The sequence below is a fragment of the Gekko japonicus genome, unplaced genomic scaffold, assembly GCF_001447785.1.
Source record: "Gekko japonicus isolate JY-2015 unplaced genomic scaffold, Gekko_japonicus_V1.1 scaffold2390, whole genome shotgun sequence".
Lineage (NCBI taxonomy): Eukaryota > Metazoa > Chordata > Lepidosauria > Squamata > Gekkonidae > Gekko > Gekko japonicus.
In genome coordinates this window covers 255,870-266,404 of record NW_015174343.1, presented here as the reverse complement: position 1 = coordinate 266,404, position 10,535 = coordinate 255,870, and positions in this window count along the sequence as shown.

The window sequence follows — 10,535 nt, the reverse complement described above, 5'->3', positions numbered from 1 at the left end:
ATCACATCCTGGGTTCCTTCTAAGCTGAGTTAGTGTGTGCTAGCTCACTTTTTTTTCTGCCTTCAGCTCACATATTTTTGTCTTAGCTCAGGAAGGGTGGCTCCAGAACAAACTAATTTATGCAGCAGCCAAATCGCCCGATCACAACTTTAATGCCAGTAGCTTACAAGTTGGAATTTTTGCTCACAGGACTCCACAGCTTAGAGGGAACATTGCTCACATCCCTGCTGAGCTCTCTCACCTCCTCAAACTCCGCCCACCCAAAGCACCAACTCCAGCTAGAGCTGGCTAAAGAAACAGTAATACAGAAAATATTAACTAACTTGGTACTTTGTTGAGATTGAACTGAGCCAGCCCAGGTCTTTAGAGAGCCAGTTTGGTGTCATGGTTGGAGCAGGGGTCATTTCCTGCAGGAGTGCACAGGAGCGGAGCTCCGGCAGTAAAGAGCCCAGGGGGCGGGCACATGCAACAAGCCCCACCCCTGCTCCCAGCAGCCCTCAGTCAGAGCAAGAAGCAGCCAGGTAAATTGAAGAGCCCCCCCCGGCCCCCCCAGTCCAAAACAGTCCAGTGGCACCTTTAAGACCAAGTTTTATTCAGGTACGAGCTCTCCTTCCTCTGCGAGGCGAGATCTGCACGTTCCCCCGCCCCAATAGCTAGCAATCCAAAACAGTCCAGTGAAGCCTGAGCGGTGGGTGTTGCCTTCTGACACACTTCCGGTGATGTCAGGGGGTGTGGCATATGCAAATAAGTTATGCTAATTAGTTATGCTAATGAGCTCCTGCACCCCTTTTTCTACTAAATGACCCCTGGGTTAGAGGGTCTGACAAGGCACAGGGAGTCCCCGGTTTGATATCCCGTTCTGCCACGGAAGTGACTGAGGGGCTCCTCTTGGCCTAACCTACCCCACCGGGTTGTTGTCAGGATGAAACGGAGGAGGAGAAAACAATGTCGTAAGCTGCTTTTGTGACTTCCAATAGTACTGTTTGTGACTCTTTGCCGCCCCCCCCCCAATTTCACAGCCTCTCTCATGTTCACATGTAGAAGATGAGGTGGTGGAATTGACTGCACCTCTGCAGGGGTAGACTCCAGTTTTCAGTGCGCTGTTGCATAAAACAACACCTCCATGAGAATGAAAAGCTAGTTCTGGGAGAGAAAATATCTACACACACACACACCCTTGCTGCCTGATGCCCAGGTTTTTTGTCTGCAAGGCATTTCCATCTTAGGGCATGTTGGTGCAATCAATTTCACCCCCCTCTCCGTTTTTACACACTCATTCTCTTTGCACGTATAGATGACTGACTACGGTCAGCTAGTGACCAGGAGAAGGTAGGGTTGCCAGATCCCCCCAGCTGCCAGCAGGGCGGGGGTGGGCGGGTTAGGATTGCCGACTTCACGTTGGGAAACTCCTGGAGATTTGGGGGTGGAGCCTAGGGAGGACAGGGACCTCGGTGGGGTCCAATGCCATAGAGTCCACCCTCCAACGCATCCATTGTCTCCGGGGGAACTGATCTCTGCAGTCTGGAGTTGTAATTCCAGGGCATCCCCAGATCCCACCTGGAGGCTGCCATCTTTTTTTGTCATCACAGCTGATTTATAGCGACCCTGTAGGGTTTTCAAGGCGAGAGATGTCCAGCAGGGGGTTTTGCCTTTGCCTGCCTCCGCGTCCCAACCCTGGACTTTCCTGGGAAGTCTCCCATCCAAATTTTAGCTTTTGAGATAGGATGAGATCACGCTGTCCTGGGCTATCCCGGTCAGGACCTGGCATCCCTTGGAGAAGGCACAATGGTACAGGTGGGTAACAGAGAAGGAGATCTGTACAATTGCCGGCAATCACAGAAGATGCAAAAAAAGGGCCTGCTACAAAGACCTTTTAACCCAGTTCTTTACAGGCAGTGCCACAACCCACCCCAAATCCCTACCGCTAGAGATGGACAGAAATTGCCCAGAAAGGGACAGTAATCCTTCTTCTTCAAAGGTAGACTCCTACCTGCTTTATGGGATATTGCCCCAATCACCTCTGGGGTGGGGTGGGGTGGGGGGGCCTGCTAAGATGCTAATTTCCCCTCCGCCCAAATTCACAAGACTCCCCCTGCGCTGACAGGTATTCTTTTGAAGCCAGGCTCGATGTGCTAAAAAAGATTCTCCAGCTGTGAATCCTTGTAAGATGAAAGGGCCTAGACTGCCAGAGTTTTGTCACTTCAAAGGGGCCATTAATGGAAGGGAAGGGCAAACGTCTTGGCAACGGACAGTCCTTTGCATCTTGAGAAGCACCTCAAAGGAGTGACTTCCGAACCCGAGGAGGGGGAACGAGGTGATAATTATGGGGGAAATCCACACATCTCGCATGCCGGCATGAACGGGCCGGTTGCCAGAAGGTGCCTACGTGATTCTGCCAGCCAGTCTTTCCAGAGGCCTTCTCAGAAATGGATCCCTCGCAGGGTGGAAAGGAAACGGATTAGAATCTTTGCAGGACTGGCCCTTTGTCAAAAACGTGGGAGGACAAGACGAAATCGCGGGCCAGCAAGGGAAACAGAAGCCAATTTCAAAAACAGCAATGAAAGAAGAAGAGATCGGATTAATACTCTGCCGTTCACTCGGAAGTCTCAGAGCGGCTTACAAACGCCTTTCCCTTCCCCTCCCCACAACAGACACCCTAATAGGTAGGTGGGCCTGAGAGAGCTCTTTCAAGAACTATGGCTTGCCCAAGGTCACCCAGCAGCTGCACGTGAGGAGTGGGGTTCTCCCAGATTAGAGTCTGCGCACTTAACCACTACACCAAACTGGCTCTGGAGGGGGGGGAAGAGAAAGCAAGAGGTGGAGGTAGGGATGCCAGCCCCCAGGTGGGACCTGGGGATCTCCCGGGATTATATCTCATCTCTAGGCTACAGATTGCAGTTCCACTGGAGAAAATGGATGCTTCGGAGGGTGGACTCTAAGGCATTGTGCCCCACTGAGGTCCCTGTCCTCCCCAGGCTCCACCCCCAAATCTCCAGGAGTTTCCCAGCCTGGTTCTGGCAACCCTACCACCACCACCCCATCCTCTGCTGGTGGCCAGGGTGGACCTGGGTGGAGGCGAGGAACCACAGAAAGGTTGGCAAGGCCACAAAGCAATCAGGATCACCAGCTCTGTCTTAGGAAAATCCTGCAGATTTGAGCGCAAAGCGTGGGGAAGGCAGAGTCTGGGATGAGCAGGAAGGCCAGTGTAGATGTGATGCCACTCTAGGACTTTCTTTTCCCCCATTTTTTGCAGTGCGGATGAGCTGCCATAGACTCTGCCCTCCGAAGCCACCATTTCCTCCAGGGGATCTGCTCTCTGTCGCCTAGAGATCAGTCGCAATTTCAAGAGCACTACCCAGAAGCTGGCTTGACCCAGAAGCCAAGTGGGCACTGCCCGAAGCACAGCACACCGGTTGGTTGTTGTGCAAATCACGTCTGTTCACACAGACCCAACTTCAGCCCATGAGCGGCAGCATGGAAAACCCCCTAAGCTGCAAACACTTCACATCACAGACGAGACTGGAAGGGGGACAGACAGAAGTGATGATTCCATCAGTCTCAAGGCCAAGACAGCTGTCAGCAGCCCAAGGAAAGAGGGGGGCAGGAAGCCACGCCAAGTGCCAGGTGGAAATACCACTGCGAGCAACAAGCCCTTCACAGCCATGAAGGTATTCCCTCAGCCTCCAAGTGACTTCCTTGCCCTGACATCTGGCTCCTCCTCTCCGCTTGCACCCAAAACGAAGATGGAGGCGTGGCCGGCAGCCTTGCTCACTAGCAGCAGGTCCTTCCAAACAAAAGCAGGGGCTCCACAGGGGCCAATGATCTGGAAATCAAGAAGGACTATCTCCGCCAATGCCACTCCGGCCCTTCAATCCAGTTCCCAGAAAGGCCCACAGTCCAAATCCATGCATGGCAGCTGGCGCCGACAATACAGCATGCTTGGAGCACCCTTGTTTGCTCGGCAGCAGTGTTCCCGCTAAGCTGAGTTAGTGTGAGCTAGCTCATAGTTTTTTAGCTTCCAGCTCACACCTTTTTGCCTTAGCTCAGGAAGGGATGGTTCCAGAGCAAGCTAATTTATGCAGTCGCCAAGTCACTTGCTCACAGCTTTAATGCCGGTAGCTCACAAAGTAGAATTTCTGCTCACAAGACTCCACAGCTTAGAGGGAACATTGCTCGGCAGGTACCTTCATCTCATTTCCAACACATGAGCTCCTAGGTCACCATCAAAACAGTGACGCCCTGTTCTCCTTCCACCACCACCATCACCACCACTACCACCACCACCCTGTAGCTGCCTCCTGCCTCATCCCATGAACATTTTGATCTGGTTGCACAGACAAAAGGGGAAAGCAATCTGAGCTGGGGATGTGATGGTGATACACAACTCCGTGCCTGCGTGCGCCCGTGCCAAATTGGAAACACACACAGTCGGAGTCCGACGAGTTAGATGAATATCTGTTTAATGCACTGAAAACAGGGAATACAGGGCTGAATGTCTTAGCACCTCAACAATTCCAAAGCTGTATTCTGCCATAACCAGGAAGGGCAGAAGGTCTTATACCCCAAGTGACATCACATATAGTTTATACATTAAAAAATCTCTAATTGGTACCAAGCAGTTAACATCATATAAGCATCATTTGACTCAGTGCATCTCTCAGTGGTGTCAGTAATTACACTTGTTTACTTTGTCTTCAGAACACGGGGAACATTAGAGAACACTGGGTCCTTCCTAGGCTCGCATGTGGAGAGCTAGCTGATAAGGGCTGTGAACCACATTAAACTTCGCTCTCGGTGGCCTTGCAACTTCTAAATAGCATTCCATTCTTATTGCATCCTAATTCCTTCTACAAAGGGTTCTTATACACAGAAATGCAGATATAAAATATATGTTCTGCTATACGTTTCTCTAATCAAAAGTTTCTAGGTTACATACCAAAATCTGGATCTATTATGATTAAACTCTTGAAGGCACAGTGACAGCTGTCAATATACATCAAGGAGAGAGTGTCAGAAATCACATTCAGAAATCACATTCTTTTTCCTTTGTCCTGCAATGGTTTAAATCTGGGCAAGTAACCAAAACATGCAAGAAGCAACAAGAAGGATGAGAAGAAAGACGGGTATTACCCGGGGAAGACCCAACAGGTGCCCAGCTAGGAATGGCTCGGTGCCATTTCGACAGTTTTACAAATGCGCCATACTCATTTCAATTTTTTTAATCAGTGAAGCGCCATAGTCATTTCAATTTTTTTAATCAGTGAAGCAAAGTCATGGCCGGCGTTAATGACAAGGAAGAGGATCGCTTTGAGGGTGTTGCTGTCTATCTTTTTAAGAATCAATAGTGGAAATCTTTGGATTTTGACGGAGTGACAAGAAGCCAGTTGGAAAAGGGCCCAATCTGAGTTCTGGGCACAAAACAGAAATTAGCATTTATATGAGCCTCCATCCACAAAAGTGCACCTCTACATGCCAGGGGCAAGGATGTTTTTCCATCCTGGGGAGCAAATCCCTCCCTCGGTCCGATGACACTCCTCTAATCGTGAGTCACAACTCCCCTTTGCCAAAACATTCAGACTAAGAATTGTTTTCCTTTGACTAATGCACTTAGAACAAGAGCCAGTGCGTCGAGGGATCAACAGGAACTATTAAATGGCAGGAGTGGGTTTTGCAGAGGGCTAACAGAGAACCATGACTGGCTACTAAGTCCAGCCACTGGCTACTAAATCCAGCCAAGTCCAGCTGGGAGTCCAGTTGGTAGTCCAGCTACCAAATCCAGCCACAATTTGGGGGGCCCTTCTGGATTAGTGAGTTGTCCAGTAAACTGAGAGCCAGTTTGGTGCAGTGGTTAAGTGCGCGAACTCTAATCTGGGAGAACTGGGTTTGATTCCCCACCCCTCCATGTGCAGCTGCTGGATGACCTTGGGCAAGCCATAGTTCTGTCAGAGCTGTTCTCTCAAGGAAAGTTCTGTCAAGAGCTCTCTCAGTCCCACCTACCTCACAGGGTATCTGTTGTGGGGAGGAGAAGGGAAAGGAGTTTGTAAGCCGCTGTGAGACTACAAGTGAAGGGCAGGGTATAAATCCAATCTCTTCTTCATAGTAAGATATAGACCAATCTCTTCTTCTTCTTCTTCATAGTAAGATGTAGGCGGCAATCCTATGGACACTTTCCTGGGAGTAAGCCCTAGTGAATAAAATGGGACTTACTTCCAAGTAGACCCATTCAGGATTGCCCTAAGAGCATGGAAATATGGCCACAAAAATGAGCTGCAGCTGAACGGATCAACGAGTGAGCAGCCCTAACAGAGGATGGAGAGAGTCCCATCCTTCTCCCTCTAGATATCTCTTGGGACTTTTGTTTCTGTTTCTGTTTTCTCACGTCCATTATTTCCAGACAGTAGCTCTGCAAGCTGTTGTTCACTTTGGTATACCCATAGAAAAGAGCAAGGGTCCAGTAGCACCTTAAATTTGTGGCTGGGTATGAGCTTTCATGAGACACTGCTCAATTCTTCAGATACCCTGGTATACCATGTTCAACCCGCAACCTTGGTTTATGGATTGTTGAACAAGGCAGTCTTTTCCCTTAAGCATGTTGGTTGCTAGGAATGCAAATAGGTCTGAGATGAGGTCCTAGATGAGGAATGCAGATAGGTCTGAGATGGGGATTTGTTAAATGGCTGCTGGCATCACAAAACTTCCCTGAAGCATGGGAAAGCAGTTATATTCAGCTATGCATAGGAGGGAGGTGCATTTGAGAGGCAGGCTCTCTCCCACATGAAAGCATTCAAATTGTCCATACGTACTGGCCTTCTTTCCCGTCTCCCTCAAATTTTCAAAGGTACCTATTGCAACTAGACTCATAAGATGTTTCAGAAAAGGAAAGGAGACAGCCAGATATTACTGAATGCAAAATAATGGCGCAGACTGAGAACAAAAGTCACCCAGTCATTTTTTGTGGCTCAAGAAGCCATCAAAGTTAACTTTCCATTCAATTTCTGCACAGGAAAGTTGTCTCACCAAAGCTAGACTCACTAGACAGTCTCATAGCAAATCGCCACGTCCTGAAAACTGATGTGATTCTCCCTTGAAGCAATGGGCCGGAATTGATGGCTTTTCTGGTCCATTCCCACTGTTTGATGCCAATAAATCAAGGTAGCTTTTAAAGGAGACTCTCTTGCCCCATGAGCAACATTTGAGTCCAGTGGCACTTTTTAAGACCCGCAAAGGTTTATTCAAGGTAAGAGCTTTCATGTGCAAGGCACACTTCCGCAGAGGAAGTGTTCCGAGGAAATGTGTGTACGCGAAAGCTCATTCATACCTTGACTAAAACTTTTTTGATCTTAAAGGTGCCACCGGACTCCATCTTTGTTCTGCTGCTTCACGGCTACCCACCTGGATCTCTGACCCAATGTAAGAATAGGCACTGGACTGATTCTCTCTCCACCAGCAATCTAGGCCACTGCCCCCTACACTTATGACCTTATGCCCTAACCCGCAACACAGGAACAGTTTTTGTTTTTGTTTTTCAGGCTCATTCTTCTCCTATAGTCTCTCCTTCTCCCATTCTCTAACAGAAAAAAAAACTTTAAAAGCAAAAAAAGGATAATGAAAGAAAATGGTGATGCCGTTGCCATGGGGTGTCACACTAACTCAGCTTAGAGGGAACAGGGGGCGCAAGAGCATTGCGCCGGGAAGACACCTGAAGTCTGCCTCATACTGATCAGGCCCCTGGTCCATCATGATGTTAGTACTGTCTACTCAGACTGCCGGGGATTGAACCTGGGGCCTTCCGCATAGAAGCAGACGCTCTGCTAGTGAGCCACACCCCCTCCTTACTTCTATCTTTACCCTGTGACAAGCCACTTGTGTGCCGGGAAAGATTAAGAAAGGAGTACGGGGAAGGGACAAGAAAGGAAAGCTGCACGATGGATTCCTGGCAGCATGCCATGTCTGCTGCGATTCCCCGTCAGCACAAAATAAAAAACGCGGAAGGGACAAGAAAGGAAAGCTGCACGATGCTGGAAGGAGGATTCCTGGCGGCATGCCATGTTTGCTGCGATTCCCCGTCAGCACAAAAAACACGCAGAAAGTAGCATCCAAAGCCACTTCCTGGGCCTCTCTCCTATACTTTGGAAGGTAGCCAGGGGCTCTGCAAAACGGAAGAGGCATTCCAGAAAGGCGTCCCGTTTGCTGACTGCTTTCAGGACACACACCACCGTGGCTTTTCCAACACAACATTTCAATTTTCTCCGTACAGGATTATTATTATTTTTAAACTCTAGACGAGGCACAGCCTTCAGTATTAGAGCTTTGCTGCCAGTCGCCTAAGACGGGGTGGCATTCCAGAAAGGCGTCCCGTTTGCTGATTGCTTTCAGGACACACACCACTGTGTCTTCTCCAACACAACATTTCAATTTTCTCGGGACAGGATTATTATTTTTTTTAAACTCTAGACGAGGCACAGTCTTCAGTATTTAGTGCTATGCTGCCAGTCGCCTAAGACTGGGCGCTTCCTCTCACTCAGATGTTGCAGAGAGGCCTTAGGGAAAGTGGAGAAGGTAAAGGCAAGGGATTCCATGCAGGAGGAACCCGGGTGACTTGAGGAGCGCTGCTTCTGGCTAGACAGCCCCTTTCCAGCTTTCCACCACCACACAGCCACGACCTGGATGGCCCAAGCCGGCTGGCTCTCGTCAGATCCCGGAAGCTCAGCAGGGTCAGCCCTGGGTAGTACTTGGATGGGGGGGACCCCCAAGGAAATCTGGGGTGGCCACGCAGAGGCAGGCAATGGCCAAACCATCTCTGTTCGTCTCTTGTCTTGAAAACCCTTATGGGGTCGCCATTATTTGGCTGCGCTTGGGTGGCGCTTTTCACCACCACCGTGCTGTGGCCAAGGGCAGTCTGGCCCATTAACATACTGGGGAAATTCCCAACGGACTGCCAATGGAGGACCTCTGGGAGCCTTTTCACCACCACCACCACCACCACCACCGTGCTGTGGCCAAGGGCAGACTGGCCCATTGACATACTGGGGAAATTCCCAATGGACTGCCAATGGAGGACCTCTGGGAGGCAGGGATAAGAAGCGCTGAACCCCAATGGCACCGCCAGGTAGAGATGGTCTTTGCCATGGGCCCCACACTGGGAGGGGACCGCACTGGGAGCCCCACCGCCCTGCAATCAGCTGCCCTAGTCATTGGGGAAGGAGGAGGAGGAAGAAGAAGAAGAGGAGGAGGAACAGGAAGAAGAAGAGAAAGAGGAAAAACAAGGAGGCGGAAGAAGGAAGAGGAGAGTTTTATAACCCGTCCTTCACTCGGAGTCTTGGAGCAGCTTACAATCGCCTTCCCTTCCTCTCCCTACAACAGACACCCTGTGAGGTAGGTGCCAATGAGAAAGCTCTGAGAACTGCTCTTGAGAGAACAGCTCTGAGAGAGCTGTGACTGGCCCACGGTCACCCAGCTGGCTTCATGTGGAGGCGTGGGGAATCAAACCTGGATCTTCAGATTAGAGTCCGCCACTCTTAACCACTACACCAAACTGGCTCTCCGAAGCCCCCCCCCACTACCACAAAGTTGACATTGAGCATCTGCACTGCCTGAGACTCAAGCCAGGTAGAGTGCTATCAGCTGTAGAGCATAGGAGAGGGCCCCAACCGCCCTACAATGGATTCCATGTTGCCCAAGATTCAGGAAGGAAACTGAGGAGAGGGTGATCAGCTACCGCAGGTGAGGACCCCCAGACGCCCCTATAGCTGATCATGCTCCCACCTGTGCTGTCCAAGTGATTTTGGGGTACCATCTTTGCGTTTTGCCCAGGGTCCCAGAATCATTAATCCCGCCCCCACCTACAGCCCCAAACTGGCCACTTGGCTGGGAACTGGCTAGCAACATGCAGCTTGTTTAGCTCCCGGGGCCCTTTAGCAGGCCAATCCACCCCAGCTGTTGCCAATCACACCTCTGGAGGAAAGGGCAAAAAAAATCCGAGGAGCTGGTGTGCAAGAATGTCAGATAAATACTTCAGCCTAGTCGCCTCGCTTTCTGATCCGGGGTTTGGGTTATTTTTAGTGCCGGAGTTGGAAGCAGTAATGCATAAATCTCAGAGCCCCCATCTTGCTTCCTGCTACAATCGGCAGTTCATCTATATTTCATGGGAGTTGTTGCCCCCCCCCCCGGTGCGCGTTTTGCTGACAGTCACATTCTGGATTGGAAACCAAGAGACTGCGCCTAAAATGAGGAAGGGGGACGCAGAGCCGTGTCGGGCCGTGTCGATTCACAGCTGAGCTCTGGGACGAGTCCAGACTAATTCTCAGCAGGGACAGAAACCTCTCCCCCTACAGATGTGGATAAGCTCTTTTTTTTTTTACTCACAAATAAAAAGGGGGGGGGATCTGTTTAGACGGCAGTCTTTCCAGGAGCATCTTGTACATACCCTCCAGCCAAACACAGACAAATCCATGTAGGAGTAAGTTGGAAATTAACAACAGCCAAGGGGGCTTGCGTCATGCCCTCTGTGTAGAAAGTTTCTCTTTCATAAGCCC